This window comes from Nelumbo lutea, chromosome 8, assembly GCF_056320005.1.
Source record: "Nelumbo lutea isolate HS-2025 chromosome 8, American lotus-T2T, whole genome shotgun sequence".
NCBI lineage: Eukaryota > Viridiplantae > Streptophyta > Magnoliopsida > Proteales > Nelumbonaceae > Nelumbo > Nelumbo lutea.
Window position 1 is genome coordinate 35,654,042 of NC_142691.1, and position 14,587 is coordinate 35,668,628.

General features: G+C 39.5%; 1 long non-coding RNA gene across 1 annotated transcript; it reads left to right on the forward strand.

The window, feature by feature from the left end:
• Window positions 1-2,641: 2,641 nt before the first annotated feature.
• Window positions 2,642-3,288, forward strand: LOC148843806 (uncharacterized). Its single transcript, XR_016102951.1, has 2 exons — window positions 2,642-2,859; window positions 2,941-3,288. It is a non-coding gene; the product is annotated as an uncharacterized LOC148843806 (long non-coding RNA).
• Window positions 3,289-14,587: the final 11,299 nt, after the last annotated feature.

Here is a 14,587-nt window from a genome sequence, read left to right on the forward strand (position 1 = left end):
CATTAGCCCCCTGCTTAACAATGGTAAATCCATTTGTTAAGCAGAAAATGTGTTAGGTATTTTACTGAGGTATTAACCCCCATTTTGGGAGTGTGGTCACAAAATGATGCTTTCAAAATTGAATATATTTTTATTGTTGAAGAATTTTGTTACAAAATTGGCCTCCAAAATTCTAAAGAAATTAGTGGAACTTAGCCTCCAAAGTTCTAAAAAAAATAGTGAAAAAATTAGCCCCAAATGTCTAAGGAAATTTCTGAAAAATTAGCCGCCAAAATTCTGAAGAAATTTGTGAAAGATTACCCCTCAAATTTCTGAGGTATTTTTTGAAAGATGAACCCTCAAATTTCTGACAAAATGTGTGAAAGATTAGCCCCCTGACGTTTGAGGAATTTTAGAAACATTAGCTCCCGAAATTCTAAAGAAATTTGTGAAAGAGAAGCCCCCACAACTTAAGTTGTGATCATAGGCTATGTAATATCTAAGTATGAATACATGGCTATAAGTGATGAGTATAAATGTTAGGCATAGCATTCCAAAATGTCATGTGCGTATACCATATGAGTTGAGTAATCAACTTATGTGAGTATAGCATGTAAATATATTATATATGGGTTTGGATGTGTGAAGTATTATTCTATTGATGCCTGGGGAGACCAGGTTTTTTCTTGGATTGCCCATGGCGACTAGGGTTTTGATAAGTTCCTAGGGAGGCTAGGGCTTTGACATGTATCTGAGGAGACCAGGGCTTTAAAAATTGCCCGAGGAGGCCAAGCCTTTGCTATATGTATAATAACTGTGTTGTGAGGCGCAAGACCTTTTGCAATATCATCGAGCTTTTGATAAACAAAGCATTTCTATGTTATAGCATTGAGCTTTTCTTTTCATGGTAAGTATGACCATTGAGACACAGAATATACTTTTGGAATTACTATCGAGCCGGAGCTCCCGGAGTTACTAGTTTGCCCTTAAGACTTTCCTTTGATATAGTTGGGCCATTGGGGCACAAAATCTCTTCTAAAATTACCGTTGAGTTAGAGCCCCATAAGTTACTGGTTCGGCGTTTAATGAATTTAAAATATTTATTAAAAAAAAAATAATAATTATAATATTTGATAATAAGAATATAAAATATAAATAATATAAAAAATTTAAATATTATTAAGATAATGAAAAATAGATTAAATAATTTAGAGGTATTAAAGCTTCCAAATAACAAAAATATGTAATAACTTTCAAAAAAAATATTTTTAATAGATATTAAAAATTGAATAATAATTACAAATATTATTATGCTAATAGTAAAAACATTAATGCACTTTTATTAATTAATAATTCCAAAAATAATTTTCAAAAAACTAATATTTATTAATAATAATTTTAAAATCTTTATCTATATCTATTATATATTTATGTATACTAAATTTAATATTTATTGTATTTTTAGTAATTATTTATTATATTTTTATGATAAATTTATTTTCGATAATTATTGGAGATTAAACTATTATTATTTAACTTTTGAAATTTAATTTATTTTACTTATTGAATTTATTGTATTTTTGTTATAAATTTATTTTCAATAATTATGTATTTTCATTATAATTTATTGATTAATATTTGTTAGAAATAAGCTATTATTGGAGATTACACTATTTATTGATTAATTTAATATATTTTTATTATTTATTTACTGTATTTTTGTTATAAACTTATTTTCAATAATTATGTATTTTCACTATAATTTTTGAACAATTATTGAATATTAAACTATTGTTATTTGTTAGAGACTAGACTATTAATTTAGCTGAAATTAATTGTTGTTATTTTCATATTGTAAAAAATATTAGAAACAGCATATAAAACATAAGTAATTATTAATTATTTAAAAAAACAGAATATAAAAAAAATTGTCTACTCTTATTTGTTTTTATTGTTTAACTTTACACACATACACACCCCCCTAGAAATACTTAAGTATTTTCAACTGCCAAGTTGTGAAACTTTGTTAATTCATTTTTTTTAGGCATTTGGTGATAACCCCTCCCCAAATTCCGTAGTTGTGTGAATCGAATATGCTGGAGTGAATCAGCTAACATACCAACTGAGCCACCCCTCAGCTAGTTGTTAATTCATTAGAAATAAGAGATTTTTACCACTACTGACTACATATCTCCAATCTAGATCTGCTGACCACAGCACATTGTTGGCCACATTCATCCAGCCTCATAACAAGAATATCCACTATATATGATATGAGAGATGTTCCCAATGTGTTGTGATGAGAAGATCTAAACTCCATATCTCCACTGCCCATTTTACCTGGGCTTTTACAGTTAACCAAAAAAAGTCTTTGAAGTTTATAACTTCTGTGATAATTGATTATTAAAATTAGTTACTCTCTTATTAATAATAGGGTAAAATACAAAAACCTTCTCTAAAGTTTCTGGCAATCATAAAAACTTTCCTTGAAGTTTCTAGCAATCATAAAAACCTTCCCTATTAGCAAAAACCCGCCTTTTATTTTCAAAAAATCAAACAAAAACCTCCCTTCTGTCAATGATCAAGACAGAAAACGTTAAACCCATGATAATTTTTTTTTCAAAAAGCCTATTTTACCCCTTCAAAAACCGTTGGGAACAATGATGGAAACCATCCACCGGCAACTCTGTCGTGGGCTTAAACATGAAGGATACAGGAAATCTCGTGCTCTTCGACGGAAACAATGGAGTCGTCTGGTAGTAGAAGGGTAGAGGTTCACAGCCAGCATCTCATCTTCGAACTGGTCTACAGGTGTCCTATCACTTTTCGTTACTAGCTATGGAGCCGTCTGGTTTGTTTGCTCTTCGAACTAGTCTACAGGTATCCTAATAGTTTGTTTGCTCTTCGAACTGGTCTACAGGTGTCCTAGTAATGGTTTGTTTTCTCTTGCTCTAAATGCAGGACCGAGCTATGTTAGATTCCTGAATGGAAATCTTTCTCTCTACATATTGTTCACCGAGCCACGCCAACCTGATGATACAATTCCTGTGAAACCAACAACCTCGATGCAGTACATTGAATTCGGGTCAGTTTTACGAGTGGAACTCGACCTCAGGGTGGACGGAAGTGGGTGATCTTCTGACAAAAGATTTATCTGATGGAGAGTGTAGCTACCCAACTGTTTGTAGGAATTATGGTATTTGCTCAACTGGGCAGTGTAGTTGTCCTGGAGGAACTGGTAACAACGATAACTATTTTAGGCAACTAAGTGATTGGCAGCCGGATTTCGGCTGCTTCGAAATTACTCAATTTTCTTATGAAGCTTCTGAAAATCACAATTTCAAGACTTAAAGGATGTAACTTACTTCATCTTTTTCGCCGGTGATGCAAGCACAACTGAAACGAGTTTGGAGAATTGCAAGCAGGCATGCAAGGATGCTTTGTTTCTGTATCATACCAATGCTTCCGCAGGTAGTTGCTTTTTGCCAACCAAACTTTTTTCATTGATGAACAATGATAAGAACAAATATAAGTATAATACGTTTGCATTCATTAAGGTGCAGATACTGGATGTTTCTTCCATCCCATCCCTTCTTCTTCAAAAGAAAACAAGCCAAACTGCAATAATATTAGGGTCCAGTCTTGCAGCTCTGTTTTTTGTTTTTATTGTAGTTTGCATCTTAATTATTCTTTATAGGAAGAAAAATGATGAGGAGAAATATGAGGGGGATGATTTACATCAAGTACCAGGAATGCCCAGGAGATTCTCTTATCAAGATCTCATAGATGTAACAGAGAATTTTTGTAAGAAGCTTGGAGAAGGAGGGTTTGGATCAGTTTTTGAAGGGACTCTCGGAAATGGCACAAAAGTTGCAGTGAAGTGTTTGGATGGTTTGGGCCAAGTCAAGGAATCGTTAAAAGCTCTTTCGATGCAAGAAGTAGGCATAGTATGAAATTGTTCTTTCTTCCAAATCAGGTCCCAAGTTTATGTCGATTCCTTCCCCAAAACTCAAAAGTAATGGGAAAGGGTTGGTATTGGTATTACCAACATTTGCACAATTTCCGTAGTTCTCGCCGAAGTTGTAGGTCACGGGCTTCATTTTTCTCCACATCTCTGCAGCACTTGTATGCATCAATTAATCTTCCCAGATACATTCTGCCGAGCCATCCAAAAATCGAAACCGAATGCCGTTAATTTGCTAAGCCCTGAAGACATATTTTAATTACTTTACTATTATTTTCGGATGTTTCCTAAGCATATCGGGTATTTTGCATTCCCCATAAACCACTATTTTAATCGGACAAGTACTGATACACACGATGCAGAATTCTGAATTCCAGTACCCCTACTAGTAGCCCTCTCCCCCCTATAAACCACATCCTGCCCGAGAATTTAGCATCAATTCATGATCAGGATGCATTTCTCTTGTACTTTGGAACTATAAAATTCTGATCTGGGCTGATTGGTCATTCTCCCTATTTTAATTACTTTACTATTCACATTCCCCATCCCAATAATCTCTTAAAATTGCTTTTTAAAAGCTCTTTGCGTTTCCAATAAATTGAGCCTTGGTACACAGTGAAACAAGAGTATACCAACATTATCAAGTCTCAATACATACACATTCCCATACATTTGCTTCAATTAGGAGTTATCATTCTTGGCTTGACCTGAAAACCCGACCTGGGCCCGAGTTTTTGTGTGCAGGCAGTAGGTGACCAGTGCCTGCATTATGCCCAAAAAATTCCAGTCCAAGATTAGGCCAAACATTTTAAGTCCAGCCTGCGATATAATATAATATATTTTTAAATATTAATATATAATATACATAATATTTCTATGTTATAGTAGTATATTATGTATTATATTTAATAAATTACATACACTTCATATCTTATATATTATATATTTTGTATATAATATATATGCAACTATATTTTACTTTATATTAAGCATTTATTATTTTATATAAAGTATAAAACTTTAAACATATAAATGTGTTAATACAATCAACACGTGTCAATACAAGAGAATAAAGACCACTGCCATACTTGAGAAAGCTCAATGAAGGCCTTTAACTTTAACCATGAAAGGATAAATAAGCCAAGCCAAACCAAGCTAGGAATTAAATGAAACCCATGCCTTACTTTTTGTGTTATAGTCCCAAAACCTAACATATAAATGTTTAAGTAATATTTTTTTCATGTATTATATATTATGTCATTTAATTTAAAAAATCCAAATAATTAAATTTTTATCATTCGATATAATGGGCCGAAAGTCATTAGGCCCAGAAAGCGTATAAGGCTATAAGCCTGACCTAGCCCATCCCATGATCACCCCTAATTCCAATACAAATGAAATTGCAACGCAAACGAATATGGAATGTAAAGTCAAAGGAATCAAGTTAGGAAAAGACTCTCCTCCGATTTTTCACCTATTGTTTGCTGATGATGTCCTCCTCGGGGAAGCAAATAGAGAAGAGGCTACTGACTTTAAGGACCTCCTAGAACACTTATGGGAAATGTCAAGACTTTAGGTTAATTTCCGAAAATCTGGTATCTTTTTCAGCTGCAATACACCAACTGAAGGTGCTAGGATGATTAGAAGACAACTAAATTCTAGGAATCCCTCTCTTTTGGAAAAGGAGGAGAAGTAAATTCTATGGTTCCCTTCTCGATAAATTCAAAAATAGGCTTAGTAGATGGAAAAGCCAACAGCCTCTCTTATGTAGGGAAGAAAACACTAATATAGTCTACCCTTGATGCAAAGATAATTCTAATGGAGTGACAATGAAGTGTGTGCTTTGTTCCATGAGCGTTCCATGATAAGCATTTATCAAAATGCCGTCATATCATCGCCAAATCAACATTTAGCTCATCATGGTGACCCGTACGCATAGATACTCAGAAAAGCTGAATTTGATTTATGTGCACGCCTATCATTCAGGGAATATTCATTTATGTGCACACCTACTTGTCATAAATGATTGACATTATTATTTTTCTCGGTTTTGAAGACAAATCAATTACAAACATTTAATTAATAAATAGAAGGTTTACCAAATGCATATGAAAATGATAAACACTTAAAGTGGCATCCAAGAGCAAACTGTGTGTTCCAAAAGATAAAGGTGGTCTAGGACTAGGCAATCTAACTTTTAGGAAAAAGGCCCTCGTTACAAAAATGGCCTAGAGATTTGTCATAGAGCCAAATGCTTTATAGGTCAAAGTCTTAGCAGCCAAATACCTTAAAGGGAAGCAGTCCTTCACAAGGAAAGCCCCCCTCTCAACTTCTAGACTTTGGAAAACTATAGTAGAGTCTTGTAAAATATTTTACAAAAAATAGTTTCAGACCTTCAAAATCTTCTCAGGCAAGTTTGGGATTTTCCTTGGATTGAGTCTAATGGAAATTACTTTGCCTCTATTGGCCCCCCTTTGGAGAAGGATAGCACAATAAGGATTAAAGACCTAATCAATCAGGACCCCCAAGAGGGTGTGACCGTCTAGGGTCTGTTTGCCAAGGAGGAGTCTTGTGCCTTCGCAGTTGCGTGTAGGGGTCGGTGCCCCCTTCTGAGAAGTTGCAAGTTCCAGATTTCTGAAGGGATAGGAAATCCATCAAATGGATGCCCAAGATTGCGGAATAAAGGGGGCAAATTTCAAAAAAAATTCTTTCCCTTCAACTAGGAATCGAATTCCCTATTTAGAAAATCATATTTTCAATGATCATTCTTGAACCATAAACTGAACCAGATCTGAACCAAAAGGAGGAGAGAGAGATAATACCTGATACAGAGAAATAATATCTCTCAACGGAAGTGTTCACGCCCAAGGTAGAAACCAAAATCTGCTCCCACAGAAAATGGCATAGTGCAAAGTGGAGCAGAATCAGCAGTGTCCTTCCTAAGAACTTGATTCTTCCCAAAAATCACCTGAACAGCTTGTAAATACAACTCCTACCAATCTTTTCTCCAAAACATTGGAATCAAGATCTGATCTTGATTTCTCCCAAGCAATGGAGATCGAACTGCTATAGACGGCGGCTACAGAAAAGAGGCGGCTAGAGAGAATTTGTAGGGTGCAGAATACTCTCCTCTGTGATCTCAGCTCTGAAGACAAGACTGTTGCTGGTGATTGTGTGTCTAAAGGCTGCCGCCTCCTCTTCCTTTTATACACTTAAAAGGATCATCTCGTAATCCCATTAGGAGTTGCTAACCTAAATCATATATGGATTAAAAGTCCCTTTAAGATAAGGGATAAGCCTTATCTTATCTGCAGATTAGATCAGCCGGTTCCTAATCTAATTAAGAAGTTTCCAAATCTAAATCTCATTTAGATCTTGGACTCTCTGAGTGGATAGGGTGTGGGCCCAATCCTATCAGTTGATCTTATCTCAGAATTCGCCCCTTAAAGACTAATCAAATTAGCCGAGTTCGAAATGGGCTTAAGGCCCATTTAGGGTTATGTATTCATTAAACCTTCCAAACTGCTGCCTAGTTGGGCTTCCTTGTATGGCGTGGGACCCAAACATTGATCTACACATCAGCCACATGGGTTCAGCCCAGCCTTTGTTACAAGGCCTAGCCGAATACACTGTTATGGACAGTGCACCCCCTGAAACCCATCAGATGGGCTCTATGGGCCCAACACTTACCCTAAGTGGTCCCTGGGCCAAGCCACCTTGTAACACCCAGGGACTGTAGGCAGATTGAAGATTAGCACATCAGGAATTATCCTCAATGGCCTTACACTCAACCTCTCAGCCCATAATGATCATACACTGCCCGACAAGAGAGGATCTCTCCCTCGGCTGCAAGGAACAGTGTTGCACTCTCTCAAGTATGGATCCCGAGAAATAAAACCTTTAGCAAACATTTCGAATCCATAATATATATATATATATATTTTTATATCTCATATAAATTATATTTTGCAAAATAAATCTCAACGATTGAAATCGACTGCCTATAGTCTTGGTTTCCATCAGTGAGAGTGCATCCCCGATCATTACCTTTGTCCGACAAAGGGGCTGATCCAGTCACTATGATCACCCACTTAGATGAATTCTCAGACTGTCCCAGCATACCCATGTTTTGACCCCCGCTAAGGATCTCACTGATTGGTATATCAAAGACAGCCCAATCCGACACCTAGTGCAGTATCATAATCGAGTCTAGGGGTTGGGTGTAACTTTCCAGTTTTGCCCATCAATCTACAAAGTCCAGGGCAATACTGGAAATCTGGTCCAGTTCAAAGATTCAATTAATCCCACACTGTATGTGCCTAGGGTCTCACCCCGGTAGCTGAGACAAGCCACCCCAACCGACTTGGTGGCACCACAGTGTCAGCCTTGTTAGGATAGGTCTCCCCAGACCGACCCACTGGCTGTGAGCATTCTAAACTAACACGAGTCTCATTAAGTGTCCAGTTTAAGGGTATTACATAGAAACATACCAAGGGAACATGAATCAAATATGCAGTTTTATTCATTTACAATAAACTCATAAAGTACATCAATTTGATTGAAGCTAAGGGCATACAAAACTGTCTAACAGCTCCCACTTGCACTTAGGTCCAATCAGATACTAACCGGAGTCCCATGCTTTCCACGTGTTTCTCAAACACTTTCTGTGATAGTGGCTTTGTCAATGGGTCTGCTATATTTTCCGCTGACGCTACCTTCTAAATCAGGATGTCCCCTCTACCAACAATCTCCCTCAGTACATGGTACTTCCTCTCGATGTGTTTCGACTTCGAGTGGGCTCGTGGCTCCTTAGCCTGAGCAATAGCTCCATTGTTGTCACACAACAATGGCACGGGTGATGTGCTGGATGGAACTACACCCAACTCGTGAACGAACTTCTTCATCCACACTACTTCCTTGGCAGCCTCAATTGCGGCAATGTACTCAGCCGCGGTCGTGGAGTCTGCAGTGGACCCCTGTTTGCTGCTTTTCCAGCAAACAGCACACGATCCTATCGTGAAAACATACCCAAATGTAGACTTTCTATCATCTGGATCCGACTGGAAATCAATATCTGTATACCCTTGGATCTATAGTGAGCTACCATCGAATACTAGACAAAACTCTTTTGTCCTTCGAATGTACTTAAGTATGTTTTTCACAGCAGTCCAATGCTCCTGCCCTGAGTTGGCTTGAAATCTGCTTACTACACTCACTGCCTGAGCAATGTCAGGGCGAGTGCATAGCATGGCATACATGATGCTCCCTACGGCAGAGGCATATGGAACGTCCTTCATGCCATCAATCTCTTCAGAAGTCTTGGGAGACATCTTCTTGGAGAGAGTGACTCCGTGCCTGAAAGGAACATTTCCTTTCTTGGAGTTTTCCATGCTATATCTTTTGACTATTTTGTCAATGTAGGCAGATTGGGATAATCCTATTATCCACTTTGATCTATATCTTCAGTGACGGAAACTATGGGTTGTCTTTGGAAATGTGGGAAGTCACAAAGGGTGCATGGAGCCAACTGTTTCAGCTGCATAACCCCACCACCTTTCTATGAAGGATCATATCCACTCTTCATATGAGTTTTCCCTTTTGGCCTCTGTCAGACAAGGTTCAGAGCCATTTTCAGGTAAACCTTTCTGTCCAGTGAGTGCTTACCCATCATATTCATGAACGCCAAGGTACCGTGAGAGAGTTCCCATTTTCTTGTGAAGCCCCACTAACATCGGTCTATGACGCCCCTATCATCTTATGAAACATTCAGACAAGCCCAACAGCAAATGGATAGCCCATTTTCTGGTGCGTTTCCTCATTACTGAAGGACCCATCCTCATGCTAATGATGGAAGGCCTTTAGAGAGTTCATCATATGAATCTCCCTATCACATGCACTCATATTAGCTGGAGGGAACAAAATTACGCCCTAGTTTGATTTAGGTCAAACCAAAGTGGCTCCCACTGACTTTCATAAAGCCAGATTTCGGTGGGCCTTAAATCGGCTAGGGTTCCGCATGTGACCTCTTGATGAGGTGTGGGGCCCACCACTGAGGGAAGTCATCCAATGACCAAAAAGGGACACCATGGCAATGATGTGCATTCAGCCATGATGTGCGCAAGAGCCACTGTCGAATAGGCATGGGCCAAGTACTTATGGCCCATGTACGCAGCACATCACATCCATACATCTCATGCAGGGATAAATTGATCCAATCAATTAATTATCTGTAAGGCCTGTTGGAAGCCCGTTAAAATTCCATAATATTAATCATTAATATTATCTAGGTATATGAGCTGAATTAGGGTTACCCAGTTCGGCCCATATAGCTTTATCCTTTAAAATGGGCTTTTGTAATTTTAACTATTTAAAACTAGGCCTTTACAAGCTGGGCCGAATTAACCATTTAATTAAATATCAATCCTTAGGCCCATTAGTGGGAAAATTAGGGCTGACTTTCAACCTTGATTAAACTCTAGAATTGGTCCAAACAGTTTGAACCAATCTTGGTTCGAATAGGTCTAGGGTTTGATTTTTAATTAAATCCTTAATTCAAGTAAATAATATGAAATTAAATAACTGATAAAAGAAAAACAGAAATCAGTTAATCAGGGTTGTTCGCACACTCCAACCTGCAAAACAAAGGTTAGATCACAGATTGCAGTTTCTCAAACTGCAAATCGCAGATAGTGAATCTCCCATCTACGAAATCTCCTTCTCTGCGCCACCATCTTCGATCCAAAATTAAAAATAAATAGAAATCCTATTTCTATTAATTATTACATCAGATCGAATGCCTATACATTGAGTCTAAAAATAAAAAAAAAAAATTATTTACAGACCAAATGTAATAAATTCAATTCAAAAAACTGCAAATCTTGTAGTTCTCCCTGCGCAAATCAAGATTTCGATCTCCTCTTGTACGAACAGCCCATAAATCCAGAAAATTATAAAGAACTATTCTAAATAATAATCAGATTTATTTAAAATTAATTTCAGATTATTTGCCCATCTGTTTTGGGAACAAATTTCCCAAAACCCATATCTGCGCAAATTGGGTAGAACGCCTTCTCCCTATTTGCGCAGGTTCAGATCTGAAACAGAATGGTTCAAGATTTGAACCATGGCTCTGATACCACTGAAGGGATAGGAAATCCATCAAATGGACACCCAAGATTGCGGAATAAAGAGAGGCGAATTTCAAAAATTTTTCTTTCCCTTCAACTGGGAATTGAATTCCCTATTTAGAAAATCATATTTTCAATGATCATTCTTGAACCATAAACTGAACCAGATCTGAACCAAAAGGAGGAGAGAGAGATAATACCTGATACAGAGAAATAATATCTCTCAACGGATGTGTTCACACCCAAGGTAGAAACAAAAATCTGCTCCCACTAAAGATGGCGCGGTGCAAGGTGGAGCAGAATCAGTAGTGTCCTTCCTAAGAACTTGATTCTTCCCAAAAATCACCTGGACGGCTTGTGAACACAACTCCTACCAATCTTTTCTCCAAAAGATTAGAATCAAGATCTGATCTTGATTTCTCCCAAGCAATGGAGATCGAACTGCTATAGGCGGCGGCTGTAGGAAGGAGGCGGCTAGAGAGACTTTGCAGGGTGCAAAATTCTCTCCTCTGTGATCTCAGCTCTGAAGACAAGACTGTTGCTGGTGATTGTATGTCTAAAGGCTGCCGCCCCCTCTTCCTTTTATACACTTAAAGTGATCAACTCCTAATCCCATTAGGAGTTGCTAACCCAAATCATATCTGGATTAGAAGTCCCTTTAAGATAAGGGATAAACCTTATCTTATCTACAGATTAGATCAGCTAGTTCCTAATCTAATTAGGAAGTTTCCAAATCTAAATCTCATTTAGATCTTGGACTCTCTGAGTGGATAGGGTGTGGGCCCAATCCTATCAGCTGATCTTATCTCAGAATTCTCCCCTTAAAGACTAATCAAATTAGCCGAGTTCGAAATGGGCTTAAAGCCCATTTAGGGTTATGTATTCATTCAACCTTCCAAACTGCTGCCTAGTTGGGCTTCCTTGTATGAAGTGGGACCCAAACATTGATCTACACATCAGCCACATGGATTCAGCCCAACCTTTGTTACAAGGCCTGGCCGAATACACTGTTATGGACAGTGCACCCCCTGAAACCCATCAGATGGGCTCTATGGGCCCAACACTTACCCTAAGTGGTCCCTGGGTCAAGCCACCTTGTAACACCCAGGGACTGTGGGCAGATGCAAGATTAGCCCATCAGGTATTATCCTCAATGGCCTTACACTCAACCTCTCAGCCCATAATGATCATACACTGCCCGACAAGAGAGGACCTCTCCCTCGGCTGCAAGGAACAGTGTTGCACTCTCTCAAGTATGGATCCCGGGAATTAAAACCTTTTGCAAACATTTCGAAACCATAATATATATATATATATATATATATATATATATATATATATATATATATATATATATCTCATATAAATTATATTTTGCAAAACAAATCTCAACGATTGAAATCGGCTGCCGGCAGTCTTGGTTTCCATCAGTGAGAATGCATCCCTGATCATTACCTTTGTCCGACAAAGGGGCTGATCCTGTCACTATGATCACCCACTCAGATGAATTCTCAGACTGTCCCAGCATACCCAGGTTTTGACCCCCGCTAAGGATCTCACTGATTGGTATATCAAAGACAGCCCAATCCGACACCTAGTGCAGTATCATAACCGAGTCTAGGGGTCGGGTGTAACTTTCCAGTTTTGCCCATCAATCTCCAAGGTCCAGGGCAATACTGGAAATCTGGTCCAATTCAAAGATTCAATTAATCCCACGCTGTATGTGCCTAGGGTCTCACCCCGGTAGCTAAGACAAGCCACCCCAACCAACTTGGTGGCACCACAGTGTCAGCCTTGTCACGATAGGTCTCCCCAAACCGACCCATTGGCTGTGAACATTCTAAACTAACACGAGTCTCATTAAGTGTCCAGTTTAAGGGTATTACACAGAAACATACCAAGGGAACATGAATCAAATATGCACTTTATTCATTTACAATAAACTCATAAAGTACATCAATTTGATTGAAGCTAAGGGCATACAAAACTGTCTAACAATTTCATTGTTCAATAACCCATCTGCTCAAGCACCCAAGCGGGCAAGGCCGAGGTCGAGCTTCATTGCCGAAAACACGAGGCCCCTTTCCTTAGCGAGAAGGAAGGAGAGGCGCACACCATAGCTCTCCTAGCTACCCTTCCCATGGGGAACAAGGTGCATGAACCCGTGCGTGGCTAAGGCTGCGTGGAGCTCGGCCAGCACCGTAGACCGCCTTGGTCTTAGTGATGTGGCATTGTTCCCTTCAGCATGTCTATTCTACCATAAATTGGGTCAAGTGGAGGGCCGATGCCAGCTCTCGAGCCTGGATGGGGAACCGCTCGCTTGGACGGTCTCTCTGAGAATGAGGCCAAAATCAAGGGCCGCCGTTAGCTGCGGCCAAGGTCTGCTTGACTCCTTGTCAAAAGGGGTGAGCAGGCGTGTGACCTCCAGTGGGCCATATGCCTTGGGACAACATCTGTTTCGAGCATGTAACCTTAGTGAAGGTTGTATGTCGCATCCAGTCGATCGTTCGAGGGTGTGTGAGCTCCAGAGCGTTGTATGCCTTGGGTCGAGGTTTGGTCCGGGCGTGTAACCTTGGTGAAGGTTGTATGCCGCAGCCAGTTATCGACCGAGGTGAGGGACCTGGCAACTAGGCATATGACCTCCTAGGGTCGTGTGCCTTGGATCGAGGTCCAGTCCAAGCGTGTAACCTTGGCAAAGGTTGTATGCAACAGAAGGTCGCTCGGTTGAGACTTAAACGTATACACTGAGGGTTTGAGGCGAGGTAAGAGAAACTTGCTTTATTACAAAATGTTTACTTGGTCGGTCGAGGTCAAGCTCTTATGGTTACATGGTCCGGCCTACGGGCGCGCCTGAAGTCGAGGTGTTGCTGATGAGTGAATGATTACAACTGTTGCTACTGGGCTGAGGTGATGAGTCGGTGTCAATGTACTGCTTCAGATATCCACAGCGGGTGAGGGACTCAATCTTGTTCTGGAGGTCGTAGCAGTCTTTGGTGTCGTGGCTGACGCTATAGTGAAACGTGTAGTATTTTGTTGGGTCACCCCTCTTGGGGTTCCTCTTTCTCTTTCGAGGCCACTTCATATACTCCTCCCCTCCTACTTGCATGAGGATGTGTGCTCAGGTAGAGTTGAGCGGCATGTATTGGTCATAGGATGAGGCTGGCAGCTTCCTACTGTTGTTGCCACTGCGGTTGTCTTCATGTTGGTGGCCACCATGGTCGTGGTCGGCCTCTCCACCTCCATACTTTCCGGTCAAGGCATCCTCAGCAGTGATGTACTTCAGTTCCTTTTTCAAAAATTCTGCCTTGGTTCTAGGTGGTATCTTGGCAATAGAACACATAAGGGTTGACCTGAGGAGGAGGCCTTGGATTGCTGCATGCATGGAGACCATGGGGTTGAGGTTGTGAACCTCGAGTTCTTCTTTCTTGAAGTGGTCGATGTAGGACCACAAGCTCTTGTCATGTCGTTGTTGAACGGCCATGAATGCGATTACGACCTTCTGACACCGTTGGCTACT